This window comes from Filicampus tigris, chromosome 22 (assembly GCF_054856515.1).
Source record: "Filicampus tigris isolate MCC_2025a chromosome 22, RoL_Ftig_1.0, whole genome shotgun sequence".
In the NCBI taxonomy this organism is placed as follows: Eukaryota; Metazoa; Chordata; class Actinopteri; order Syngnathiformes; family Syngnathidae; genus Filicampus; species Filicampus tigris.
In genome coordinates this window covers 9,528,727-9,548,639 of record NC_141238.1, presented here as the reverse complement: position 1 = coordinate 9,548,639, position 19,913 = coordinate 9,528,727, and the positions used below count along the sequence as shown (strand labels likewise).

The 19,913-nt window shown below is 43.0% G+C and overlaps 1 pseudogene across 1 annotated transcript in view; it reads right to left on the bottom strand.

Annotated features, from left to right (window-relative positions):
• Positions 1–3,698: 3,698 nt before the first annotated feature.
• The window catches only part of LOC147126927 (uncharacterized), a 31,617-nt pseudogene continuing 15,402 nt past the window's right edge, over positions 3,699–19,913 (bottom strand). The window contains exons 2-3 of the transcript XR_015084667.1: positions 13,173–14,213; positions 3,699–4,574 (exon numbers count right to left, since the gene is read on the bottom strand). The product of XR_015084667.1 is annotated as an uncharacterized LOC147126927 (transcript). The remainder of the gene's footprint in view (positions 4,575–13,172; positions 14,214–19,913) is intronic.

The window sequence follows — 19,913 nt, the reverse complement described above, 5'->3', positions numbered from 1 at the left end:
TATATTGAGGATTCTTTATTTACAATGTATGTTGATGTAGCTTGCATAACCGCATGAGCCAATGTTGCACAACACACCATAATTAACTATGAACATCTATTTTATGTTACAGTACGCCGCCCATTGATTGGATACGAGATTCCAGTTCCTTTTAGAGATGTCTATTCGTCAGCAAAATGCCGTAAAACGCCAACACACCGTAGAGCTAAAAGTTTAGACATACAACATAAAACAACATATTACATTTATGACAAAGATAGCTTTGCTTAGCGTCAAAGCTAATCACAATAGACAATGCAAAATAGTACTGACCACTTTGGCCTGCTTTGAGCCAATGGCAGTCTTCTCCAAGAGATAATCATTACTGTCAAAAATGTAATGCTTCAACAAACTTGTTATATTAATTTCGTATATTCACTCGGATTTGGAAAAACGAGGAAAAGGTAAGCCACACGCATGATGAATGCCGCTAAGGCTAGGTTCACACCACAGGTCTTAATGCTCAATTTGGAGTTTTTGAACAAAAACAAACAACAAACCAAAAAAAAATTTTTTTTGTGTAAGCGTTCATATTACATTATAAATGTGACCGCGGTCTTGTCTGCTGTATGAACACATGCGTCGTCAAAGTGGCCCGCATGCGCAGAAGAAGAGACGATGTCACACCCGACGTTGTGTTTGCGGAAGTAAATGTGGTCCAGCGTGTAGGGACATTACATTTATACAAAAACAAAACAAAACACTGCTTTTTTGCTGATCACGGTTAGGACGGGCGAGGCATTAAACACCAGTCAGGATATTTACAGAGACTGAAGAGGGAATGAGGAGACGTACACATTTATTTGGATGAGGAATGGCCCCAGTTTTTCGACTTCCAACGCGCCGTCCAATTTGGAAGGTAACAGCCGAAATGGCACGTTCCAATGCGGCCACACTCGGCTGTGCAGTCCGCCTCGCTGGAACCTTTCGTTTGCTGTTCGCTGAGGGCTTTTGTCACTCTCAAGCCGCTTCACTCGGGCAGAAGGGGGCTGCAAGCAAAAAGCAGGGACACCGCACACGACTGCTTGCGAGGCGACATGAAGATACAGGCTCATTTTCACCTCCACTCGCTGGGCGGACAGTAAGCAGCTAATGTTGTGCTAACGTCTTTTGTTTTAGCGGCCTGAAGCTAGTTGTTGCTATTTAGCCGTCCCAATCCTACTTTTACCCAGGGAGGAAAGAGGGGGGTTCCAATCTGCCTGCTGCTGCTGTAAGCTCCCTCTCTCCCTCCTGAGACACGAGTTTAGCGTTGCTAAATGTCCGAAATATAACCAGTCGGGGTTTGTGTGTGCATTCATGCTCTTGTCCGCTTCGGCTTGTTAAAGTGGAGGAGCAATCGCCACAATATTTTTGATTTTGTGGAGGTGATCATGATGAGATCACATTTTATGTCAATAAATCCAAACTATTGTGCAGAACACTTCTATACTTTCACAGGATGAAGTGGACAAGAGTAGTAATGTGCATTTGCATTTTGGTGGCGATCGGTCACCGTTTTAGACAACAGAACTGACAAAGCAGCAATATTACCATGCATGCCTTCCCCGCGTGACATAGGCCGCTGGGACCGAAAACATAGCATAAGCCACGCCACTTTTTGGGGCGGGTAAATTTGTCGTAAACCTAATCACAAAAAAGATTTTAGTACAGTGGTACCTCTACTTACGGACATCTCTTCATACGAAATTTTCAAGTTACGAAACGCCTCAACAGGAAAATATTGCCTCTAGTTACGAAAGAAATGTCAGGATACGAAAGGTAAGAGTATAGGGTGACACTCGCAGTATGGGCTGCTAGTCGCAGCTCCGGAGTTTTCTGAGCGCAACATACTCATAGCTGCTCTGCCATTGGCTAGCCTAGCATCTTCCTGGCATCCCATTGGCTAAGAGGGACCTCTTCCGTATGTCTCTATGTGTGTGGATTTACAGGTAAATAGATAGATAGATAGATGTTACCTTCCGTAATCAGGCTTGAGTCAGTCGTATCAGCCCCAAACCGTGGTAAGGGGCGAACTGACTGCAGTCAGCTTGGTGGACAAAGACAACGAGGCGTCAAGTATCTTAGCAATCGGGGTTCTATTTATTTTTAATCTCCTCCTTCCTCTCTCCGATACCAGCACTTTCCTTCTGGGTTTTCTCCCGCCAGCAGCACACATCACATGCCACGTAGCTGCCTCAGGCTATGCCTGTAACATAGATGCAGCGTCCTCGTCATTCCCCCTCGGGCCATGAGGTCTTCCGATAGTTTTACGTGAATTAGAAACAAGGAAAAGAAAAAAGAAGAAAATCATTTTTTGTCCATACAAACAAAGCAAGAGATAATAGAAAAGTATGAAAGGGGGATGCGTTTGGTTTATCTCGCCAAAGAATATGACCGTAATGTATCGACAGTCGCCATGTTATTAAATCAGTTTTTTACAAAACGCCAGGCAAAAACCACTTCTGTGACAGAACATGAACCAAAGAGGGCAAAAAGCGACGAGGACAGCAATTAAAAGGTAAACGACCATCATTTTTATTCCTTACTCTATTCTTTGTTTTTTTTACATTATGCACAACTCAAATTTATTGTGCAATAATCTAATTGTAACATGTATATGTTACATGTTTTCATGCATTTTTATGCTTTATAAAACATTTATGTCTGAATATTGGGCAGCTTGGAACAGATTAGGGCATTTACATGGAAAACATGTCTCTACTTACAAAATTTTCAATTCAGTAAAGTAAAATATAAAGTCAATAGTGTTACTCAAAACAACTTTGTAGATTCGATCCCCTGCTGCCAGCAGTTTCCCTCTGCCTGCGCGGAGCACATTTTGGGCTCCGGATGACGTCAATGTTGGATATATGTGACCTAGCCGTTCAGACCACGAACGCAATGGAAAAGATCGGATACGTATCCAATCTAGGACCACATATGAAAGCGACCCAGGTCACATTTGAAAAAATCGCAATTGAGCCGTTCAGACTGTCATAAAAAAATCAGATACGGGCAAAAAAATCCCATCTGGGTCGCATTTGCCTGTGGTGTGAACCTAGCCTAAGTCTCTGCGTAAAGCGGACGGAGATTCTGTAAGATGCAACTTCCGGTATGACATTTTCAAAATAAAGGCGTCGTATTTCAAAATTCAGATGACTGCCATTACAAATGTCGTGCGATCTACCAATACTACCTTTGCGATTGACGGGTAGATCGACGTATTGAGCACCCCTGCTTTAGTTGTTAAATATTAATATTTTCATTTATGTCTTCTTGATTATTGCGGTTGTTACCAGCACACTTGTGTCTCTTGGCAGAAAACCTGCATGAGAAGCGTTGGCCACAAACTGAGCAGGGAAAAGGTTTCTCACCAGTGTGGGTTCTGGTGTGACGTATTAAGATTCCCTTCTGAGAGAATCTTTGGCCACAAACGGAGCAGGCAAAAGGTTTCTCACCAGTGTGGGTTCTTATGTGTCGTTTTAAGGTTGACCTCTGAGAGAATCTTTGGCCACAAACTGAGCAGGCAAAAGGTTTCTCATCAGTGTGGGTTCTTGTATGAGCTATTAAATTTCCCTTTTGAGAGAACGTTTGGTCACAAACTGAACAGGAAAAAGGTTTCTCACCAGTGTGGGTTCTGATGTGATCTATTAAGTGTCCCTTCCGAGAGAATCTTTGGCCACAAACTGAACAGGCAAAAGGTTTCTCACCAGTATGTGTTCTTATGTGATCTTTTAAGGTTGACTTATGAGAAAACATTTGTCCACAATGTGAACAGGCAAAAGGTTTCTCACCAGTGTGTGTTCTTCTGTGATAAGTTAAGTGTCCCTTCTGATAGAATCTTTGGCCACAAACTGAGCAGGAAAAAGGTTTCTCATTAGTGTGTATTCTAGTGTGTATTTTTAAGCTTCCCTTCTGAGAGAATCTTTTGCCACAAACTGAGCAGGAAAAAGGTTTCTCACCAGTGTGTGTTCTGGTGTGACTTAAGCTTCCCCTTAGAGAGAATCTTTGGCCACAAACTGAGCAGGAAAAAGGTTTCTCCTCAGAGTGCATTCTCATGTGTTCTAAACGTCTCTTGAAAGCATAGGTTTTCCCACACTCAGAACATTTCCAGCATTTGTTGTCATTGTTACGTGTAATATCACCTTCACATTCTTGATCATCATCATCTGATGATCTCTCATCACCGTCAGATAGTGGAGATCGGAGGCCGTCTCCTTGTGATCCTCCCGAGCGGCCCCCATCACCTTCTGTTGTCACGTGTTGACATGAGCTGCTGCTTGGAGGCTCCGCCCCTCTGCTCACCTCACTTTGACCTTCATTTTTACTCTTCAAAGATACATGAGTCGATGACAACTTGCAGATATCCTGCTCCTCCTCGTCTTTGATGTAGGGGGGCTCTTCTCCCTCCTCTTTTATGCAGGGGCGCTCTCGCTCATCCTCCTGTTTAACCTGTTTAACATAAGGGGACTGCTGCTCCTCTTCCCCTTTAAAGTGGGGGATCTCTTCATCCTCCTCTTCCTCTTTAATATGAGGATGAACATATTCACTGATATCTGCAAGACACAAGACAATGCACATGGCATTATAGTTGGAGAGCCAGATAAAATAAGATTACTACGTACTGTTCGTCCTTTTCACTTCCTGATGCATCTTTGTGGGAAGCCAATCCTTGGTTATTTGTGGAACTACTTGCACACGGTCTGACATTGCACCTTTTTGAGCTGTGACCCCATCAAAAGCCGCACTGGCCTCGTATATACATGAGCCCCTTTAAGAAATGATTAGCACGAGTGCATCTATGACTGTGTACTAAACTCTAACATTTAGGCACTGTAAAAGCAAAAGTTAATAAGAAAGCTTCACCCAATACGTCACCCAATCACCCGGACTGGTCCGCCCCTCACATAGGCGATTTGCCCAGCTCTGCAAAATAGCATTATAGTAAAACAAAATAGTAAAAAGTAATAAAGTAGAGAAATGAACGTCAAAGTGAGATGTGAATTCACTTGGACAGAACATTGACTGATAAATGCTCATATCACTGCTGTCCATTGTAAATCCTTCGCCCATCCTGCCAGCATGACTGCGTAAACAAACACACGCGGAGATCAGTGAGGTGACGTCCGGAGTTCTCTAACGGGAACTTTCTCGACGTCGGAATTGGTTGAAAATTGCCACAGTCTATCATACAAGTGTATGATTTGTATGTGGATGCTGCAATGATTGACTGATAAATAAACAAATAGCAGAACAATGTGGAATTGCCTTCCGATACGCCGTTCGGCATTAAGCTAAGCCGCCTCGAGCGGACTTCTTCATGAACTGGTGCAGCAGCAAAGCGAGTGACTGAAAGTTCAACAAGTTGCAGTATAATATGAAACTATTAAGGCTTCGGATAGGCCCTCTCTTGGCACACACTATCATTTCGGCCAGGGCGCTACACAGAATCGCCTGCGGGTTGGTCAACTCATGAGAAAAATCATGAGCGCCCGCCCCTCACCACACAAGTTTTTGCACCATATTTCACAAGATATTTGGCGCACAACTCAGGTGTGTCCACACAGTAACACTACAATGGATGGCAATTTGTATTTGAAGAAGTCGCCACTAGTATTTACGAGTGGTTTTCCTGCTGCTGTACGCACACGTGACTTTTGCACCTAATTTACCACTACCATGTGGTGCAAAACAGATTTGTACTCGCAAGATTCAGACATTGAAAGAGCCTAAGATGGCGGCGTAGCGAACACTCGCGAACTTACTCGGTCGTGGAAAAAAGTTTAATAACAGCAAGAAAACCAACGTTAGCGGCACATTTTTTTCTGTGATTCGCCATGCAAAGCAACTTAGGATCCGGGAAGCATCCCTCTGATTCTTCTCACGTGTCACCAGTAAAGCAGCGACTTAAAAAAAAGAGCAAACGGAGGCTATCATTGTAACACTAAAAGCGGCTATCGAGGAGCAAGGGGCTATTAGCCGGAAAATTGCTGACTTGGTGGACACTATAACACACATCACAGAAGAGATGAAGGACATTGAAATGATGGCGACGAAAACTGAAGAAAGAGTCGACAATATGGAAAAGACTGTCCAAGGTATGGAATACAAGATAATGGAATTGGCGAGGTATAAAAGAAGAGAGAACTTCCGTCTTTATGGCCTAGTCGAGGAAATTGGAGATGTGCGCTGTAGGGTCATTAAAATATGTCACAAAGAAAAGTTTCAAGTTGTACTTGATATGGTGCATAGGCTTGGGCCAAGACGAGCAACTAATTCTTCACCTCAGCCAAGACCTATAATCCTGCAATTCACCATGAGGCACTTTCAGGATGTTGTATGGAAGGCGGTGAAACGCTCAGAATTTCTGATGACGAGAAAGCTGAGGTTCAAGGAAGATCTCACACACGAGGAACGCGAGAGACGCAACCACCTTTGGCCGCGAGTGGAGCAGGCACGCAAGGAGGGCAAAGCTGCGTACTTCGTGGGGGCTCGGGCCTTCCTTGATGGAAAAGAAATCCAATGATTTTGATTAGACACTGTAAGTGAAGTATGGCATATGCCTATTTTGCATGGCTGGTAAAGGACCTTTTCACCGCTAACAAGGTTCTTATTTGAAGTTTCCATTTGAGTTTTATGCTGTTATTGTTGCTCCTGGAATGCATACTGCAAGGTTCGCGGCCGAGTAGTTCTACCAATGTTGACATTTAGATCTTCTCAGGCTGAAAGTTTACTAAGTGTTTAATTCTGTCGTTATCTTTTATTTCTTTTAATGCTCGAGGTTTAAGAGACAATATTAAGCGAAAAGCTATACTACTATATGCAACTAATCTAAATGTTGACTTTTGTTTTATACAAGAATCGCATTCTGGTCCCAATGATATGAACTTTTGAAGGTCTCAATGGGGGAAGGAGTTGTGGGAATCTCATGGAACTCACCGTTCAGCTGGAACTTTAATTTTGAAACACAGATTCAGTGGGACTGTTATACCTTCAACAATTGATCCAAATGGTCACTTCATCTTTTTGGTATTTTTTTTCAATGAACAAATGTTTTTATTGGGGAACATCTATGGTTACAACAAAAAAACAAGAAAAGATGGCATTATTACATACACTACATTCTAAAATACACTTTTTCTTAAGTTCATATGCTGATTCAAAAATCATATTGGGTGGAGATTCTAATTGCACTATGAATAATAAATTAGACATTAGGATATCTAAAAATGGGGATGATACTTACATGTTACACTTTATGTACAAAAGCGATTTGATTGATATTTGTAGGCTTAGCAAAAGAATTTACTTGGAAAAACAAAACAGGGTCATTACAATCACAAATTGATTTTTGGTTAATATCTGATCCTTTATCTGAATATGTATATAATGTAGAAATGCTGCCGACACCTCTGACGGATTATATTGTGTTTGTCTGCAAGTCATCAAGTCAAGAGAGTCAATTCATATTGGAAATCAAACAATTCTCTTCTCTTGAATAAATCCTTGGTAAATGACATAAAACTAAAAATATGTAGAAGCTGGAGAAAGGCATGCAATGAAAATTCATATGGAAGCAGCTGGGAACTTTTGAAATTTGAATTAAGAACACTCATAAGGAAAGTTGGAGCAAACGGTGGAAAAAAAATAGGAAGGAACAGTCATTTCATTATCACAGGTACCTGAAAATTTATCACAAGATGACAAAAATAAACTTCAAATATTGCAATTGAAATTGGACAAGGTATATATAAACAAAGCTTGAGGAGCTTTTGTACGATCTAGAAGGAAATGGCTTGAAGAGGGAGAGCAAAACTCCAGTTACTTCTTCAAATTGGAGAAACGACAAAATAATATTAACAGTATCACAAAACTTTGCTCAGATGGATCTGTTACGGAGGATCGTGAAAAGATGGCAGAAATCTGTGAATTATTCTGTAGGAAATTATATCAATCTGAGAGTTCAGTAGATGACATGGAGAATGTTTTTATTTCTCTCTGTGATATTGTAGATATTGGTAATACCAATAAAGAATTGTGTGATGATCCTATTACAGTGAAGGATGTTGAAGATGCTATTAAAAAATTAAAATACAATAAAAGTCCTGAACTATAGCAAACAGTATAGCAAACATTCATTCATTCATTCATTCATTCATTATCCAAGGGTCGCGGGCGTGGTGGAGCCTATCCCAGCTGTCTTTGGGCAGTAGGCAGGGGACACCCTGAATTGGTTGCCAGCCAATCGCAGGGCATACAGAGACAAACATCTGCACTCACAATCACACCTAGGGGCAATTTAGACAGTCCAATCAATTTACCATGCATGTTTTTGGAATGTGGGAGGAAACCGGAGTACCCGGAGGAAACCCACGCAGGCACGGGGAGAACATGCAAGCTCCACACAGGGAGGCTGGAGCCAGGATCGAACCCACGACCTCTGAACTGTGAGACGGACGTGCTAACCAGTCGACCACCGTGCCGCCAGTATAGCAAACAGAACATTATTAATTACCCAACTTGCAGATGGCACTACACTTTAAAAGATAGATCTCAAATTGATAGAGCAATTAGAGTGATAAATGTTTTTTCTAAAGCCTCTGGTCTTAAATTGAATAAAGCAAAATGTGATCTTTTGAATGCTCTGTTAGGAGTTTCTCATTGCTGTCATCTTGGAGTCATCTTGCAGCGCTTTATCTTGAAATGGACTTACACACTATTCCGAGTTTGCATTCTATAGCACTGTTAGCACTATTAACTGTTGCCACTCAGCATGGTCATCCTGGAAGGGGGATCTCCCCTATTTGTGGCCTCTTCTCAATTTTTCTCAATTGTGTTTGGAGTTTTTCTTGCCCTCCTGGGGTTAAGATGAGGGGATGTCCTTGTGGTCTTTTTAAAGCCCTGAGGCTTTTTTCATTGAATAGATTTGATCTCACTAAACCTTTTGAAAGTGTCATTTCGAACAGTCAATTGTACTCAGAGTTGAGTACAAACAGAATCCAGTTTTTGTAATCATTAATCATGGCAAATTATGTTGGACCTATAAGGTAAAGTATCAAAGACAAGAACATCTTAAATAAATGATTGCGTCCATCTCATATTTCATATTCAGTCATTTCATTAATGCTGCAGCATAATGTATACATAGAAAGTAGTGGTTCAGTCCTGTGGCAGTGTTAATTACATTATAAGACACTAGGCTCGTCAAAAATTTCGATACTTTGGTACTAACTCGATACTAAACATTTTAAACGGATACAATACTAGCTTGCTGTGGCATCGATATTACCGATACCAAACCACTGACTTCGATACCAACAGTGCTTTGCCAACGTCTGCTCCGAATGGTCTGCTGCTCCTGCACACACTGCCGAAGCGGGCCGGCCCGGCTGGCTCATTCGGCCGATGCCGAGCCATAGAATGACGCGTTGCGGCTCATGACCCAAAGTCAGAATCGTGGGTCATGTGGGTCTAGATACTCAGGCAATTTACAGATTTTGTTGTCAATTTACTTAGTTACTGTAAGTGGTGGGTGTTATTCTTTTTCACTACCTCAAACAACTTGAAAATTATGTGTCATTGGTGTTGCGCAGTATGGTTATTTCTTTGCACTAGTTGTGCGTGTTTTGTTCTTTGCACTACTTCTTCCTTTGTTTTGCACTACCCCAGGCTCACACAACTTAAAATGTGTCGTTGGTTCCAGGCATTGACTGTACAGAGGGTTGTCGAGGTTAAATACTGAAGTTGGACTATTTTTTTGCACTACCTATACAAAAAAACCATTGTATTAATGATCATTTAAGTTTTTGGCGATAAAAGTTTTACAGTAAAAAAAAAAAAAAGCCTGTGCTTTAATTTGTTCTGTGTGGTATCGAAATGGTATTGAGTATCGATACTGAACTGGGTATCGGTATCGAAGTTGAAATTCAAGTATCGTGACAAGCCTATAAGACACATTATCAGACAAACGCTGCAGTGCAAATTGCATCTAGCAAGATGGTTGACTCATACGTTACGATTTTATACGCAATTTTTTTTTTATCTTTTATGTAGCAGCCACTATTGATTGATTGTCTTTATTTCGTACATGTAAATAAAATAATATTCAAATTCAAATTGAAATACACATATACATTTTTCTGTAGGTCAAACAAAGAAGTAGAAAAAATTAAAAATATGGCAAGGCAAATCAGACCATCACTTGCTTGAAAGGGGGTATGAGGTACGTATAAACTAATATCTAGTCCTATATAGCCCTTACATAAGATCCTACTTTTCCTCTGATGTTCTGTACAGTATTGAAAAAATACATAAAAATAAACTATGATTACTACAATTATACAATACTTTCTAATTATGTAGATATTTAACAACTTATTTAACATGAATATTACAAACAGCTACTGGTCATAACATTCTGATACAGGTATACAAATATTATAGGACATTTTATATAAATATTACAAGTTTCTTCTTATAAAGCAACATCATATGACTTTTTAGAAATTAGAAGTATAAGTGGAAATATTGAGCATTATAAGTAGAAACAGTACAATGTGAACACGTCGATGTTACAAAGGCTTTTCTAAATTTCTATACTATAGTTAAAAATAGCATACATAACCATATACAATACAATAGAATACAACATAATCACGTTACTGTCGAGCTTATACGCTGCCTGATCTTCACAAAAGGGGGGGGGGGGCAATAGTAAGCGGCGTTAATGCACGTTTTACAAGTTGTTGTGAAAATGTAATCTTTTTTATTTTCTTCACTTTATTTTGACATTTTTACTACCGTCACTTCATGTTGAAAATGTAAAATTTAAACGCTTTTATTTTCAAATCTTTACGACCACCACCACTTCCTTTCTGAGAATACCCTTTCCGGTATGACAATACCCCCGTCTGAGATTACCCCTCCTCCGGCCAGATCCCCTTGAAAATTTTGGGGGGCTTGGAATGGATTAGGGCATTTACATGGAAAACACGTCTCGACTTTTTCCAGTTAAGAAATTTCTTCCAGAACCAATTAATTTCGTTAAGTAGCGACCTGCTGCGCATGCGTGCTCAGATCATGCCGCGGACTCCGATTTGATTATATTTTATTAGCAGACCTGGACAGTTCGTCACGGAGCCGAACTGACCGGATGCACATTTTTGGGGCAGGGGCTGCCAACTTTTAAAAAAGGGCTCGACTAAGCAAGGCCCGAAGTGGATTTTAGTCCGGCCCACTAATTGTCCCTCGTGTGTGTGACGTGGTCACGAGGCGGCCAAATTTCATCTCAGCCTACTCGGCGAAAGGCTTCTTTAGGCCTCTTTATACCCCCGCGACAACTGTCGCATTGCATCACGTCACACGCATTGTTGGCGACAGGTCTGCAACACATGCTGCGCACATGTCAGGAATTGTTGCCGGTATATACGACTATAATGTCACATGTTGCGATGACGTACAGCTTCCCCCGGCTCGGCCCGGCAATTTGTTGCCAAGGAGGAGAGGATCCCTTTAGCCGCCACCTTCCAGATCGTTTTAGCAAGACAATTAAATGCATCATCTAGTCATCTCGGTCCCTTTATGGTTGTAGCAGGCACGATATCCATTTTTGTCGCTGTCTTTTTGAAGCGACGCCCCCTGGCCTGGAACGCAACTGTTTCAAAACAACTTGTGTCCACGAGTATAGTCAAGCTGCGTGCAGCACTCAAGGATGACGCTGGCACATCAAGGTGGAGTTCATGCACTTCTGGCGTCTTTCCTTATTTAACAAGCAAAACAGCAGGACTTTTCATTGAAATTGACGAACCTCGCTCTAATTCACCTCTCTCTCTCTCTTTCTTCTTCACTCTGGAAATCCGCCGCAGCAAACCTGCTGTGTGATGGTTTGCTGGCATGCTTTTATTTTGAAGGCCAGGAATGGGAGTGGAGCAGAGGGGAAGTGTGGAAAATAAATAAGTAACTTGCTGATTTCTTGCCACACGGACGGAGCGGAGAACAATAATGAAACGGAGAAGAAGGTGCGCTGGCGTTTGACGTGGGAAATTTGAAACCAGAATGCCGCAGCTGCTCCATTCGCGCACATCGAAGAGGGGGAGCCTTTGACTGGCAAAACAAAAAAATGGTTTAGACTTTGCAATCAAGTGGCCGCCATTCCCTACCTGCAGACTCTTTATTGCACACTAGTGTATGTGCTCGTAATGGAAGTAAGGACACGCAGTTGGGTAACTACTAGTGGCACATTTGAAGCTTGTTTGAGTTTGTTTGACCGTGTCCACAGCTTGTTTCAATAGTACATTAGCCAGCTAATGATCTTTTAATAAACCTCTGCCGTTAGCGTCTCTCCCGCGGCTGCGTCATGCACAGACTTTTTTTTGGGGGGGAGCAGGGTCGGGGGGGCTATAAGTTTTATGAATATAGACGGAGGGTCAAGGCCAGAAGGGTACCCAGGTCACGGACGGAGGGTCAAGGCCGGAGCGGTAAAATAGGGTCAAGTGCCCAGCTTTGTGAATATATGATCATGGGTTCACACTACTGTATTTCCAAAAGAGTACCGGTAATATAAAGTGCGTTTACTGAATATATCTTCAGCATCACTACTTGACTTATTGGAAGGAAGCAGACTGTAGTAGGAGTATAAGGTTGTGTTAGACTATGCGAAGCTAAATAGTTCATGTCTAATTCAAATTTGGTGTGGCAAACTCTAGTGGCTCAAATTGGAAATACAATTTGTGTAATTTGGTTTTGCGATTTGTGGCACATTCTGCCGGGGACTTAACCCATCAATGAGAATCAAATCACATCACCTTTCATGGCACTGCTGTTACACCTTCCGTGCTCTTGTTACATCATCTTTTTCTTGCACCAAATCATCACAACATTTGATAAGACAAAAGGTTTCTCTCCAGTGTGGGTTCTTGTGTGACGTTTTAAGCTTCCCTTCCGAGTGAATCTTTTGTCACAAATTGAGCACGCAAAAGGTTTCTTTCCAGTGTGTGTACTTGTGTGTTTTTTTAAGGCTCCCTTCTCAGAAAATCTTTTACTACAGACTGAGCAGGAAAAAGGTTTCTCATTAGTGTGTGTTCTTGTGTGTGTTTTTAAAAGTTGCTTTCGACTGAATCTTTGGCCACAAACTGAGCAGGCAAAATGTTTCTCACCGGTGTGTGTTCTGGTGTGACGTCTTAAAGTTCCCTTCACTGAGAATCTCTGGCCACAAACTGAACATGTAAAGGGTTTCTCACCAGTGTGGGTTCTGGTGTGAATTTTTAAGCTTCGGTTGTCAGAGAATCTTCGCCCACAGTCTGTGCAAGAAAAAGGTTTCTGTCCGGTGTGGCTTCTTGTGTGAATTTTTAAGCTTCCCTTCTGAGAGAATCTTTGACCACAGACTGAGCAGGCATAAGGTTTCTCACCAGTGTGGCTTCTTATGTGTATTTTTAACTTTCGCTTGTCAGAGAATCTTCGGCCACAGTCTGTGCAGCAAAAAGGTTTCTCTCCAGTGTGGATTCTTGAGTGAATGTTTAAGGTTCCCTTCTGAGAGAATCTTTGACCACAGACTGAGCAGGCAAAAGGTTTCTCACCAGTGTGGGTTCTTGTGTGTCGTAACAGAGTTCCTTTGCGAGAGAATCTTTTGGCACAAAGTGAGCAGGCAAAAGGTTTCTCACCAGTGTGTATCTTCATGTGTTGTTTCAAACCATTCTTTAAGGCAAATGTTTTACCACACTGAGAACATTTCCAGCGTTGGTTGTCAGTGTGACATGTCATATCATCAACAGACTCATCTTCAATGGCAACAGCGTGAGGAGCGTGTGACGTGTCGTCACTATTCGATAGTGGAGCAAAGAGGCTGTCTGCTCGTGATGCTTCACATCGATCTCCATCACTTTCTGCTAAGTGTTGACATGAGCTGCTGCCTGGAGGCTCCGCCCCTCTGCTCGTTTCACATTGACCTTCATCTTCACTTTTGAAAAGGACACCAGTCGATGGCAGCTTGCAGATATCCTCCTCTTCCTTTCTGATGTAGGGGGGCACCTCTCCCTCATCATCTACGCATTGGTGCTGTGGCTCCTCCTCTTTTTTAATGCAAAAGGACTGCAGCACCTCTTCCTCTTTCAAGCGAGGGACATCTTCGTCCTTCTCTTCCTCTTTAATGTGAGGGACCTTTGGCTCCTGTCGCTCAATACGAACATCTTCACTGATGTCTGCAAGACACAAGACAAACACACATGGTATTATGGTTCTCATTCATATCAAAGGTTATTAGGAGAGGCCGAGGAGCTAAGATTACGAATTACTGTTTGGCATTAGCCAATTCACTTACTGATGGGAGTTTTGGTAGGGAGCCTATCGTTGATTACATGTGGAAAGAGTTGCACGGAGTCCGACATTGCACCTGTTGAGTAGTGGAAGTGGCACTGGCCTCGTATACTCAAGATATAAATTCAGTACGTTTTAATGACTATTTCATATTAGAGTGTCTTCATGGTGTATTTTTCAAGCGTCTTTCAGAAATCTTTAGTACGATCGCATTCATGGCTATAACGGTGTTCTAACCTCACTAAAATCAAAGTTTCGCAATGTCAAAAATGTATACTATAGTTTCAAAAATGCATTATTTACTCAATTACTCAAGTCCCTGTAAAGTGAAAACAAATGATCTTCTAAATTTGACAACAGAATAGCAATGTTAACAAGGCTGGCAAATATGAAAGTATCCAAAAATTGCCCAGTATATAAAATAAGGCTCCAATGTCATGAAAAATAGAGCCAACCTTGCAGCTACAGGGTGGCGTGAGCTTGTCCAATGGCAATCAAAACATGTACGTTCGTACAGTGTTAGCTGCAAAATGTGTGCCATCTTAAGTTAGGATCTAAAGCCTTCTCAATAATTCATAGACATCAACGCCTTTGTTGGCTTTTATTTGGAAGTTGGCCATCGAAGCACGTGCAAAGTACAAATCGGAGTGGCGGACGGCCTGACAAGACCAGAAAATACAGTTTGCTTTTAAATCAAATCAACTCAAATTTTATTTATATCGCACTTTTCACACAAGGATATTTCTCCAAATGTATTTATTAGTGCTGTCAAACAATTAATCGCATTTCTTTCTGAGTTAACTCATCGTTAATCGCATATTTTCTTTATTGGAAAAAAAATCCCTTGATTTTTCTGTCCCATTATTTTCTTGGATTTTAATGCCCTGAACATGAATAAGAGGATTGATTTTCTTATGCAAATACTTTATTAAAGGGAAGTTAGGGGTGGGCGATATGACAATATTAGATCGTGAAGCGATTCAACGTGTTCACGATCTCATAAAGCCGAAAGATTGTTTGATCGTCTACATGGCACATTCTATACAGTTTAGCCCTATGGCGGCGCAAAGCCGCTGACGCGTATACCCGACCAACCATTCACATAGTGCACCGTACGTGACACTCCCCGCCTCCCTATTTGTTTGGATAGTGGGAAGTGAAAGCGGAAAGTCACCACGAAGCAGAGTTGGTCCCGAAAATAATTGCTTTGGCTTTTCCTCGGAGGAGAAAACGGAAACCAAAGCAAACGGAGACCAGTCACGCGGTAGCCAGCGAGAGGCAGCCGCTAGCTCCAAGCTAAATGGATGGAAGATTGTTTATTTAAGAGGTGGTTGGCCCCTAGTGAAAATATCTACACTGCCTGGTGCAAAGTCTGCAAAAACACTTTTTCGTTCTGGACAATAGGTGTCAAAGCCGTCGAGTCGCACATGAGAGGAGAAAAACACCAGCGGTCTGTGGCAGCAGCTAGCAGGGTCCGGCTAATCCCGGCGCTCGCTTGTTGGCGACATGTTGGGACATTTCAGTGTAAGTAACGTCAAAAGTAATAGTCATCTGTTGACTTTCTCGTTGACATTTTTTTTCAAATATTTTTATTATATGTGCATATTTTTTCAAGCATGGTGGTCGACTGGTTAGCACGTCCGCCTCACAGTGCATGATCTTGGGTTTGAATCCGGCCCCAGCCTTCCCCAGAGTTTGCGTGCTCTCCCCGTGCCTGCATGGATTTTCTCCAGGTACTCCAGTTTCCTCCCACATTCCAAAAACATGCATGGCAGGCGGATTGGACACTCTAACTTGCCCCTAGGTCTGATTGTGAGTGCGAATGTTTGTTTGTCTCTGTGAGCCCTGGGATTGGCTGGCAACCAGTGACCCCCAGACCCCACCCCCCGACTGCCCAAAGTCAGCTGGGATAGGCTCCAGCACGCCCACGACCCTTGTCGGGTTAATTGGTTTGGATAATCGATGGATGGATGTTTTTTCAACCTTTTGGCTTGAGAAAGGCTGTTGTGAGGACTTATTATCAATGGAAACTGCTTTACATTAAATGTTGGAAGGTGTTCTTTTTTCATATTAGTCTCATTTGAAAAAAAAAAGCTCTTTGTTTACAGTGAATATTTTTTTCCTTCAACAGAGATTGTTGCGACATGTTTTGGTCTTAAATGATATTTTTAAGGTCTTAAAAATCATTAAATTTGACTTTTCAAATGGTGCAAGAACCATGTTATTACCTTGCTGAAGATGATTCCCATTAAACAGTGGAAAACGAGGGGTTTGAAAGACTCTTCAAAGTACTAGACCCGCTTTACGAGCTGTTTTTATGTTTACGTTATGTTTACATTCACTGCACATATTGATAAAAAATGTCACTATTCAAATAAAAACCTGTTCAGAAAGCTTAGTTGGCTTAAAATGCCATTTTTTCTTTGAGTTTTAAATACATTTTAAACATGTTTTATATATTTAACATGAGGAAAATGGTCAGAAATGTGCAAATTAGTCTTAAAAAACAATGTAAAAAAGAATCGTGATAAAATCGTGATCGTGATTTTATTTTTTAAAAATCGTGATATGATATTTTTGCCAGATTGCCCACCCCTAAGGGAGGTAAACCCAAACATATTTTTTTCAAGAATATGTGCAGGCCCACTAGTTGAAACAAGGCATTCTGATAATATTGCGTTTGTGGAATAAGGGTTAATCCACCTGTTTTTAGCCATCACTAGGGGCGGCCATTTTGTCACGTCTGTCGACGGAAAATGACATCACAGTTGCTCAGGTAACAACAAATCACAGCTCACCTATTTTCTTAAACTGAGCCACGATTGGTCGTTATTTGAGCCCTCAGGGAATCTGTGATGTCATTTTCAGCTGACAGAAGTGATAAAATGGCCGACCCCTGAGATGGCTAGATTTTGCTGCTTGACTCATATTCCACAAACACAATATTAATCAAAATACCTTATTTCAACTAGGGGGCCTGCATAGAACATACTCTTGAAAAAAATGTTTGGGTTGACTTCCCCTTCAATTGAAAAAACAAGCATTGGATTCAACTCACATAAACAGCCCCTCAGCCCTTTCAATAACACACACACACACACACACACACACACCCACACGCACACACACACATTCACGCTTACACACGCACGGTCCCACACGCACACGCATAAACACACCCACACACAAAGATTATTATTCGGTGTGCGAGTGTTATAAACGTATGTTGTGTTATTAATATTCTGTTGTGGGTGTATTTTAATGTAAATTGTGTCAGATAGATGAATGAATAAAAGGTGGAGTACCGCTGAGATTGTCCCGTGCGGCTCTCGATCGCACTGCATAGTTCCTGCTGTCATAAAATACAGCTGCTCTGGAGCAAATGGCATATTATTTTGTATTTATTATTTTTCTAAACTTCTGCAATTTTGTTTTGTGAGTATATATTTCTTCATGTATATTGTATTTATTCCTTTTTGATTCAGTTTGGTACGGCGCGAAAAACAAATGAGAGAGAGAGAGGTGAATTACCAATACCGGTTCCGGCGCCGCGCGAGTGGCAGCCCGCTACAGTAGCTCCGGCTCATCGGTGAGCCTTTTCGTGTGTTTTTGTTCCTTAATATTACTCTCCCTCATACCTTTTTCATATAGTTGATAGTCGTAACTTGCGTAGCAATGGACACCCAAACTGTGGTATTCTTGCTGCTGCTGATTGCTATTTTTTGCGCGGTCGTGTCCGGCGACTTGGCTCAGAGCCGCGCCCCCATTGTTTACAGCCGGAATCAGCTGTTAGCTCTCCGTGCTAACCCTGCGCCGGCTCCCGGGGCGAGACCCAATATCCCCCGTGAGCTGAGGAGGAAGAGACGGGGAACTCGTGCGGGGGTTAAACGCCGGGAAAGGAGGAGACGATACTATCCCGTCCTCCCGTCTGTTATCATGGGGAATGTTAGATCGCTCCCCAACAAGATGGACGAGCTAGCGGCGCTTACCCGGCAAGAGAGGGACTTCCGGGAGGCTAGCCTGATGCTATTCACGGAGTCGTGGCTAACAGCGCTAATGCCGAACGCGGTCATAGAATTGGACGGCTTCCAAATCATACGCGCGGACAGGACGCTGGAGAGTGGAAAGAGGAAAGAAGGAGGGCTGGCTGTGTTTGTGAACGATAGATGGTGTAATCCTGGGCACATCACGATTAAGGAGCAGCTTTGCAGCAGGGATATTGAGCTGCTAGCTGTTGGCATGAGGCCATTCTACATCCCGCGAGAGTTTAGTCATGTGATCGCGGTGACCGTCTACGTCCCACCAGCTGCCAGCAGCGACACAGCCTGTGATGTCTTGACTGCAGCAGTGAGCAGGCTACAAACACAGCACCCAAATGCCCTGATACTCATCTCTGGTGACTTCAATCATTCCTCCCCTTCCTCCTCTCTGCCTTCATTCACACAGTATGTCACCTGCCACACCAGAGACAATAAAACACTGGACCTTTTCTATGCCAACACCAAGGAGGCATCCACATCACTGCCCCTGCCCCCGCTGGGCAAAGCTGATCACAACCTGGTGGCTCTCTAGTCTGTGTACAAACCTCTGGTCCGCAGGCAGCCAGCTGTGACCCGCATGGTTCAGAGATGGTCTGGAGAGGCCGAGGAGGCCTTAAAGGACTGCTTCAGCACAACTGTGTGGGATGTATTCAGCGATGCTCACGGGGAAGACATTAGTAGTCTAACGGACACTGTTACAGACTATATAAATTTCTGCATGGAGAACACCATACCCACCAGGACAGTAAGGTGTTTCTCCAACAACAAACCCTGGATCACACCAGACATAAAAGCTCTCCTGAAGGAGAAGAGGAGGGCTTTTGCGTCAGGCAACATAGAGGAGCGGAAGACTGTACAGCGCCAGCTGAGGAGGAGGATCAGAGAGGGGAAAAGGTCCTACAGGAAGAGGATGGAGGAGCAGCTGCTGCAGAATAACGCCAGGGGAGTCTGGAGGGGCCTGAAGACCATCTCAGGCCACGGACAACCCAAGACCTAGACTGGGGGGGACCTGCAGTGGGCAAATGAGCTGAATCTCTTTTTCAATAGGTTCGATCAGATGCCTGCCTCCACTCAGTCTCTCCTGCTGCAGCCTCCACCTACTCCTCCTGCTGGGCGTGTCACCCCCTCCCCTCTTTTCTCCACAGTCTCCAGCTCCCAGTTACACCAGATAGCCACCACTCCCTCCTGCCCAGCCTTGGCCTTCACAACATCTCAGGTGAGGAACCAGCTGAAGAAGATGAAGGCGACGAAGGCAGCGGGTCCAGATGGCATCCGCCCCCAGCTCCTCAAATCTTGCGCAGACCAGCTGTGTGGAATTGTCCAGCACATGTTCAACCTGAGCCTGGGCAGGGTCCCCCAGCTATGGAAAACATCCTGCCTGGTCCCGGTGCCAAAGACCCCCCACCCGAAGGAGCTCAACAGCTTCAGACCAGTGGCGCTGACGTCTCACCTGATGAAGACCCTGGAGAGACTGGTCGTTGTCCACCTGCGCCCCCTGGTGAGCTCCTCAGTGGACCCACTCCAGTTCGCATATCAACCTGGCAT